The sequence below is a fragment of the Callithrix jacchus genome, chromosome 17 (assembly GCF_049354715.1).
Source record: "Callithrix jacchus isolate 240 chromosome 17, calJac240_pri, whole genome shotgun sequence".
Classification (NCBI taxonomy): Eukaryota; Metazoa; Chordata; class Mammalia; order Primates; family Cebidae; genus Callithrix; species Callithrix jacchus.
This window is the reverse complement of record NC_133518.1, coordinates 1,382,213-1,391,881: the sequence shown is the minus strand read 5'-3', so window position 1 is coordinate 1,391,881 and position 9,669 is coordinate 1,382,213. Positions and strand designations below refer to the sequence as shown.

Sequence of the window (9,669 nt, the reverse complement as noted above, 5' to 3'; positions counted from 1 at the left end):
AGGATTCATCCCAGAAATGCAAGGCTGGTTCAACATACACAAGTCTATAAACGTAATTCACCACATAAACAGAACCAAAAACAAAAACCACATGATGAGCTCAATTGATGAAGAGAAGGCATTTGACAAAATTCAACAGCCCTTTATGCTAAAAACCCTCAATAAACTCGGTATCGATCGAACGTATCTCAAAGTAATAAAAGCTATCCATGACAAACCAACAGCCAATATCATACTGAATGGTCAAAAACTAAAAGCATTCCATTTGAAATCCAGCACTAGGCAAGGATGTTCTCTCTCACCACTCCTATTTAATATAGTGCTGGAAATTCTAGCCAGAGCAATCAGGCAACAAAAAGAAATAAAGGGTATTCAAATAGAAAAGGGGGAAGCCAAATTGTCTCTATTTGCAGACGACATGATAGTATACCTAGAATACCCCAGCGCCTCAGCCCAAAAACTCCTGAAACTGATAAGCAACTTCAGCAATGTCTCAGGATATAAAATCAATGTGCAAAAAACACGAGCATTTCTATACACCAATAACAGACTTAAAGAGAGCCAAATCAAGAACGAACTGCCATTCACAATTGCTACAAAAAGAATAAAATACCTAGGAATACAACTTACAAGGAAATTAAGGGACCTCTTCAAGAATAACTACAAACCACTGCTCAACGAAATAAGAGAGGACACAAACAGATAGAGAAACATTCCATGTTCATGGTTAGAAAGAACTAATATTATGAAAATGGCTATACTGCCCAAAGTAATTTACAGAATCAATGCTATCCCCTTCAAGCTACCATTGAATTTCTTCACAGAACTGGAAAAAAACCACCATGAACTTCATATGGAACCAAAAGAGAGCCCACACAGCCAAGTCAATTTTAAGCAAAGAAAATACAGCGGGGGGCATCACACTACCGGACTTCAAACTATACTACAAGGCTACAGTAATCAAAACAGCATGGTACTGGTACCAAAACAGAGATATAGACCAATGGAACAGAACAGAGGCATTGGAGGCAACACAAAACATCTACAACCATACAATCTTTGATAAACCTGACAAAAACAAGCAATGGGGAAAGGATTCCCTGTTTAATAAACGGTGTTGGGAAAACTGGCTAGCCATGTGCAGAAAGCAGAAACTGGACCCCTTCCTGACACCTTACACTAAAATTAACTCCAGATGGATTAAAGACTTAAACATAAGACCTGGCACCATTAAAACCCTTGAAGAAACTCTAGGCAAAACCATTCAGGACATAGGAGTAGGCAAGGACTTCATGAACAAAACAAAAAAAGCATTGGCAACAAAAGCCAAAATGGACAAATGGGACCTAATCAAACTCCACAGTTTCTGCATGGCAAAATAAATAGTCACTAGAGTGAATTGGCAACAAACAGAATGGGAAAAAACAAGCAGATTTGGAGTTTACCCATCTGACAAAGGGCTGATATTCAAAATTTACAAAGAACTCAAACAGATTTACAAGAAAAAAAACAAACAAGCCCATTCAAAAATGGGCAAAGGATATGAACAGACACTTTACAAAAGAAGACATACATGAGGCCAAAAAACATGAAAAAATGCTCATCATCACTGGTCATTAGAGAGATGCAAATCAAAACCACATTGAGATACCATCTCATGCCAGTTAGAATGGCGATCATTAAAAAATCTGGAGACAACAGATGCTGGAGAGGATGTGGAGAAATAGGAACACTTTTACACTGTTGGTGAAATTGTAAATTAGTTCAGCCATTGGGGAAGACAGTGTGGCGATTCCTCAAGGCCTTAGAAATAGAAATTCCATTTGACCCAGCAATCCCATTACTGGGTATATATCCAAAGGACTATAAATCGTTCTACTATAAGGAGACATGCACACGAATGTTCATTGCAGCACTGTTTACAATAGCAAAGACCTGGAACCAACCCAAATGCCCATTGATGATAGACTGGATTGGGAAAATGTGGCACATATACACCATGGAATATTATGCAGCAATCAAAAATGATGAGTTCATCTTCTTTGTAGGGACATGGATGAATCTGGAGAACATTATTCTCAGCAAACTGACACAAAAACAGAAAATGAAATACCACATATTCTCACTCATAGGCAGGAGATGAAAAATGAGAACACATAGACACAGGGAAGGGTGTACTACACACTGGTGTCTATTGAGGGGAATAGACGAGGGACAGTGAGGGTGGAGCTGGGGAGGAATAGCCTGGGGAGAAATGCCAAATGTGGGTGAAGGGGAGGAAGCCAGCAAAACACACTGCCATGTGTGTCGCTATGCAACTATCTTGCATGTTCTGCACATGTACCTTAAAACCTAAAATGCAATTTACAAAAAGAAAGAAATTAAAACCTGAATATAAAAGGCTGTAGGACCAGACTGAAATTAGAGAAGAGGGGGACATTTCCAAACTCATTCTTTGCGGCCGGTATTACCCGATATCAAAACCAGACGAAGAAACATTGAAAAAGCAAACTACAGGCCCATATCTGAGAATATTGATGCAAAAAATGTCCAAAACACCTGGCAAACTGAATGAAAGAATACATAAATAGGTAACTCATAATGATCAAGTGGGATTTATCCCAAGGATGTAAAGATGGTTCAACATGAAAATCAATGTGATATATCATATAAACTGAATAAAGGACAAAATCCATGTGATCATTTCAATTATGCTAAAAAATTATATGATAAAATTTAATATTTTTTTTTGTTAAACAGAGTCTCACTCTGTCACCAGGCTGGAGTGCAGTGGCATGAGCTTGGCTCACTGCAACCTCTGCCTCCAGGTTCAAGGGATTATTCTGCCTCAGCCTTCCAAGTAGTGGGGACTACAAATGTGCACCACCACGCTCAGCTATTTTTTCTGTATTTTTAGTAAAGGTAGGGTTTGACCATGTTGGCCAGAACACTCTCCATCTCTTTACCTTGTGATCACCCATCTCAGCCTCCCAATGTGCTAAGATTGCAGGTGTGAGCCACTGAGCCCAGCCAAAATTTAATATTCTTTTATAATAAAAAACCCTTTGAAAACTTGGTATGGAATGAACATACTTCAACATAATAAAAGCCATATATGACAGACACACAGCTAGTATCATACAGAGTGAGGGAAAACTAAAAGCTTTTCTCTGAAATCTGGAAGATGACAAGAATGTCCACTTTTACCACAGTTATTCAACATAATTCTGAAAGTACTAGCTGGAGCGATCAGATAAGTGAAAGCAATAAAGTGCATCCCAACTGGAAAAGAATTCAAACTATTTTCTTTTTGCTGATGATATAATCTTATATTTGGAACAAAATAAAGACTCCTCTGATAGGGTTTAAATGTATGTCACCTTCCAAATATCATATTGAAATATAATTCTCAATGTTGGAAGTGGGCCTGGTGAAAGGTGATTTAGCCATCAGGGTAGATTACTCATGAATGGCTTAGCACCATCCCATTTGGTACTATCCTCATGATAGTGAGTGAGTTCCCACAAGTTCTGGTTATTTAAAAGTGTGTAACAACTTACTCCTTTGTTTTTTGTTCCTGCTTTTTGTCCTGTGATGTGCAAGATTCTGCTTCACCTTCTGCCATGATTGTAGAATTCCAGAGGCCTCCCCAGAAGCATATGCCAGTGCTATGTCTTCTGTACAACCTGTAGAATTATGAGCCAGTTAAACTTCCTTTTTAAAAATAAATTACCCAGTCTCAGGCATTCATAGTAATGCAAAAATGGTTTAATACAAAAAATTGGCACCAAAAAGGGAAAATTGTTGTAAGAATACCTAAAAATGTGGAATAAGCCTTGTAATTGGGTACACAGGCAGAGGTTGGAAGAGTTTGTAGAACTCAGAAGAAGACAGAAAATGAGGGAACATTGAGATTTTCTTAAAGACTGGTTGAATGGCTGTGACCAAAATGCTGATAGTAATCTGGACAGTGAAGACTGGACTGAGGAGGTCTCACATGAAAATTAGGAACTTACTGGGATGAAAGCAAAGGTCATGCATGTTATGTCTCAGCAAAGTGGTTTGCTAAGTTGGGTTCATGCCCTAGAGATATATAAACGTTTGAATTTGAGAGTGTGACAATTTAGGATTTCTGTTGGAAGTAATGTCTAAGGAGCAAAGCATTCGAGATATGGCCTGGATGCTTCTAACAACTTATACTTAAATGCTGGAGCCAAAAAATAAGTTGTAACTTCTATATACAAGAGAAGCATGGTGTAAAATTTTGAAAACTTTGCAGGCTAACCATGTGGCAGAAAAATAAAGAGCTTTTATAAGAGAGAAATTCAAGTAGGCTGTGAGGCACCCAATGTTAGAGATATTTGCATAACATAAAAAAAAGTATTGATAGCCAAGGCAATGAGAAGGAGGACTTGAAGGCATTTTAGAAATCTAAGAGGCAGCCTTCCATCACAGGCCCGGAGGTCTAAAAGAAGACAATAGTTTCTGGGATCAGGCTGAGGACCATACTCTCTTGAGAGGCCTTGGAACATGGCTTCCTGCATCCTGGCCACCGCTCAAGCTCCAGGAGTATCTCAGATTGGCCCAGTTACAACTCCAGTCACTTCTTCAAATGGTGTAAGTCATAAGCCTTGGTAGCTTCCATGTGCTGTTAAGCCTATTACAAAATGCAAAAGTTGAGACTTGAAAGCCTCCACCTTTATTTCAAAAAATTATGCAAAAGCCTGGGAGTTCAGGCAGAAAACATGCTGCAGTGGTGGAGCCCTCATGGAGAATTTCTATTAAAACAATGCAGAGAAGAAATATGGGATTACAGTCCCCATATAGGCACCCTACTGGGGCATGGCCTAGTAGGTCTATGAGGAGAGGATCATTGTCCTCCAGACCCCAGAATGGTAGATCCAGCTACAGCTCGAGCTTTGCACCTGGAAAAGTCAGAGGCAAAAAATACCAGCCCATGAGAGCAGCTGTAGGGGCTCAACCATGAAAGGCCACAAGGTCAGACTTTCCCAAAGCATTAATATGTCTAGGAAATGGGACAGAGAGTAAAAAATAATTATTTTGGATTCTTATAAATTAATAACTGCCCTTCTGGGTTTCATACTTGCATGGGTCTTGTGGTCCCCTTTTTTGGGCTGATTTCTTCCTTTTAGAATATGAGTATTTACCCAATGCCTATAACCCTTTTGTATCTTGGAAGTACCTAACTAACTTTTTTTTAAACAGGCATATGGAAGGAAGAAACTAGCTTTGCCTTAGATGAAACTTTTGACTTTTGAGTCAAGGCTAAAATAAGCTAAGACTTTTGGGATTATTGGGAAGTCATGATTGCATTTTAAAATATGAGAAGGGCCGGTGGCGGCACGGAGCCCTGGGCCTGGCTGCGGCCCCAGCGCGGTGCTGGCATTCCCAGAGGCCTGAGCGTGGCATGGGCCCCGGGCGTTGGCGAGGCCGGAGCGAGGTGGGCCCGGGACACAGGCAGCCGGCGCCTTCGGAGCCAAAGGCACGCGACGGACATGGCAAGGCCTGGAGACAATGCGAAAGCTGCAGGGCTTCGAGTTCTGGGGGCCCGCCACGTCGTGGCCCCCATGGTAGACCAGAGCGAGCTGGCCTGGAGGCTGCTGAGTCAGCGCCACAGGGCACAGCTCTGCTACACGCCCATGCTGCACACCCAAGTCTTCGTCTGCCATGCTAATTACTGGAAGGAGAACCTGTACTGTGAGTTGTGCCCCAAGGACCGGCCCCTCATGGTGCAGTTCTGTGCCAATGACCTGTAGGTGTTTGTTCAGGCAGCTCTCATGGCTCAGAATTACTGTGATGCCATCGACCTGAACCTGGGCTGCCCACAGATGATAGCCAAGAGAGGTCACTATGACGCCTTCCTGCAGGACGAGTGGAACCTGCTCCAAAAAATAATTTTGCTGGCCCACAAGAAACTCTCTGTTCCCGTCATGTGCAAAATCTGTGTCTTCCCAGAGATTGACAAGACTGTGAGGTATGCCCAGATGCTGGAGAAGGCCGACTGCCAGTTGCTGACCGTTCATAAGTGCAAAGGAGCAGAAGGGGCCCCGGTCGGGTGCAGCGTCCTGAAAGAACATTAAGGCTGTGCAGAAAGCTGTGGCCATCCCTGTTTTCACCAATGGGAACATCCAGAGCCTACAGGATGTGGAGCGCTGCATCCAGGACACGGGTGTACAGGGTGTCATGAGCGCAGAAGGCAACCTGCACAACCCTGCCCTGTTTGAGGGCCAGAGCCCTGCCGTGTGGAAACTGGCCAGTGAATACCTGGACATCATGTGGGAGCTCCCCTGTCCACTGTCCTACGTCCGGGCCTACCTCTTCAAGCTGTGGCACCACATGCTGAAGGTGCATCAGCAGCTGTGAGAGGAGCTGGCCAAGGCAAAATCCCTGGAGGGCATTGCTGCTGTGAGCCAGAAGCTGAAGATGCGGTGTCAGGAGGAGATATCCAGGCAGGAGGGAGTGAAGCCCACCAGCGACTTGCCCTTCCTCTGGATCTGCCAGCCCTATGTCTGGCTGGGGCCCAGGGAGGGGAGCAAGGAGAAGGCAGGTGGGTGCAGCAAGTGGGCCCTGGAGGAGGAGGAGTGTGGCATGAAAGTCCTGTCCAAGAACAAGCAGAAGAGGCAGCTGAAGAACCCCCACAAGACCTCTGACCCCTCTCTGAAGTTAAAATATGCAATATGTGACCAGTGTGGCAACCCAAAGGGCAACAGATGTGTGTTCAGCCTGTGCCACGGCTGCTGCAAGAGGTGAGCTGCCAAAGAGACCACGGACTGCCCAGGTCATGGATTGCTTTTTAAAACCAAATTGGAGAAGTTTTTGGCCTGGAAAGGGACCCAGCCTGAGCTGCAGCCGCCTCTGACTGCCACGCCCCGCACACCAGGTGACTTCTCAGAAGTCATGAGTAGTGCTCTGGCCTGAAGGCCCAGAACCTCCACCCCCAGGACCGCTCCTGAAGCCTGGACATGTCCTACTTAAGGAAACATCTTTTACTCAGGGAATCTCCCCTTACTTAACATGGAGAGATGCTCCCTGTCCCCCTTGGCCTGCACTGGGTGCCTGGAATGCTGCAGTGGGGAGCAGGCCCCAGGCTGGACCTGCCCTGTCCTCAGCATGTGTGTGCAAAAGCAAACAATAAGTCATTTCAAAGAAAAATAAAATATGAGAAGGATATAAGATTTGGAATAGCCAAGGGCAAACTAATGTAGTTTGAGTGTGTGTCCCCACCAAAATCCCATATTGAAATGTAATCCTCAATGTCGGTGGTGGGCCTACTGGGGAGGTGATTCAATCATGAGGGCAGAATTTCCATGAACATTTTGATATCATTTTCTTATTCTCACATAGTAAGCTTTAATGAGAGCTGGTTGTTTAAAAGTATGTAGCACTTCCCCCCACAGACACCCTCGCATTTACAATGTGATGTACAAGCACTAGATTTATCTTTTACCTTGAGTGTCAGCTGTCAGAGGCTTTTCCAGAAGCAGAACCCAGTGCTATGCTTTCTGTACAGCCTGTAGAACCATGAGCCAATTAAACCTCTTTTCTTTATAAATTACCCAGTCTCAGATTACTTCTTTATAGCAATGTAAGAATTGCCTATATGTCCACTATAAAACTGTTAGAACTAACAAATTAATTAAATTTGCAGAATACAAAATCGATATATACAAATCAGTAGAATTTCTATAAGCCAACAGTCAACAAACTGAAAAAGAATTTTAAAAAATAATACTATCTGCAATAGCCACAAATAAAAAAAAGTGTAGAAATTAACCAAAGAAATAAAAGTTCTCAACAATTAAAACTATAAAACACCAGTAAAAGAAAGGAAAGAGGACACAAAACATAGAAAAATATTTCTATGTTCACAGATTTGGAGACTCAGTATTTTTTAAATGTTCCCACAATCCAAAGCAATCTATAGATTTTATGCCATTTCTACCAAAATTATAATGACATTCTTCAAAGAAATAGAATAAGAATTCTGAAAATTATATGGAACCACAAAATACTATAATAATCAAAGCTATGCTGAGTATATAAAACAAAACAGGAGAAATCCCATTACCTGGCTTCAAATTATACTACCAAGCTATAGTAATTAAAACAGCATGGTCCTAGCATAAACACAGATATGGAACAGAATAGAGAACCCAGAAACAAACTCATAAACCTAGAGCAAACTTATTTTTAATGAAATTGCCAAGAACATACAATAAAAAATAAGACAATTTCTTCAATAAATAGAGCTGGGAAAATTGACACGTCATAGTCATAAAAATAAAACTAGAACCGTATTTCTGGCCACATACAGAAACCAAATTAAAATGAGTTAAAGACTTAAGCCTAACATCTCAAACTATCAATCTTTTACAAGAAAACATTGGGGAAACTCTCTAGGGCATTGGTTTGAGCAAAAATTTCTTAAATAATGCCCCATAAGCACAGACAAACAAAGCAAACATGGACAATGGGATTACAGCAAGTTAGAGAGTTTTTTACAGTGAAGGAGACAATCAACAAAGTGAAGAGAAAACGCATAGAATGGGAGCAAATATTTGTAAATTAGCCATCTGAAAAAGGATTAATAGCTACATAATATGGTTAGGATTTGTGTCTTCACCCAAATCTCATATTAAATTTTACTCCCCAATTGTTGAGAGAGAGACCTGGTAGAAAGTGATTGGATCATGGGGGTGGTTTTCCCCATGCTTTTCTTGTGATAGTGAATCAGTTCTCATGACATCTGATGCTTCTGTAAGGGTACCTACCCACTTTGCTTTACATAGCTGCTCTCTTTCCTACTGCCATGTAAGAGATGCCTGCTTCCCTATCTGGCATGATTGTAAGTTTCCTGAGGCCTTCCCAGCTGTGTGAAACTGTGAGTCAATTAAACTGATTTTCTTTATAAATTACGAGTCTCATGTATTTTTTAATTGCAGTGCAGAAGTAGACTAACACAGTGCAATAGATTAAGAGTTTTAAACATTCTATGGAAAAAAAGTAATAACATAAAGAGTAAGCAAAAAATTTAAATAAACATTTATGAAAAGAAGACATACAATTGGCAAACAGACAAATGAAAAGATGCTTCATATTACTGATTATTATAGAAATGCAAATCAAACTTACAATGAGATATTATTTTACCCCCATACCCTGTTGTTGGGAACAGTTTTAATGTTTCCGATATAACTAAAAATAGAACTACAATATGGTCCAGGAATTTTACTGCTCAGTATATACCTAAAACAAATAAAATTGGCAAATCAAAGACATATCAGTACTCCCATGTTTGCTACAGAAGGGTTTATGATAGCCAAGATTTGTAAAGAATCTAAATGTCTATTAAGAGATGACTGGATAGAGAAAATGTGGTACATATACACTATCCAGCTATAAGAGAGAATCAGAGTCTGTCATTTGCAATGGCATAAATGGAACTGAAAGTCTTTATGTTAAGTGAGATAAGTGAGACACAGAAAGACAAATGTCATATGTTCTTATTTTATTTTATGTTTTTGAGACGGTGTTTCACTGTTGTTACCCAGGCTGGAGTGCAATGGCACGATCTCAGCTCACCACAACCTCTACCTACTGGGTTCAGGCAATTCTCCTGCCTCAGCCTCCCGAGTAGCTGGGACTACA

The 9,669-nt window shown here is 41.3% G+C and overlaps 1 pseudogene; it reads left to right on the top strand.

Moving 5' to 3' along the window:
* Positions 1-5,535: 5,535 nt before the first annotated feature.
* LOC100402361 (tRNA-dihydrouridine(16/17) synthase [NAD(P)(+)]-like pseudogene) lies at positions 5,536-6,939 on the top strand (annotated as a pseudogene).
* Positions 6,940-9,669: the final 2,730 nt, after the last annotated feature.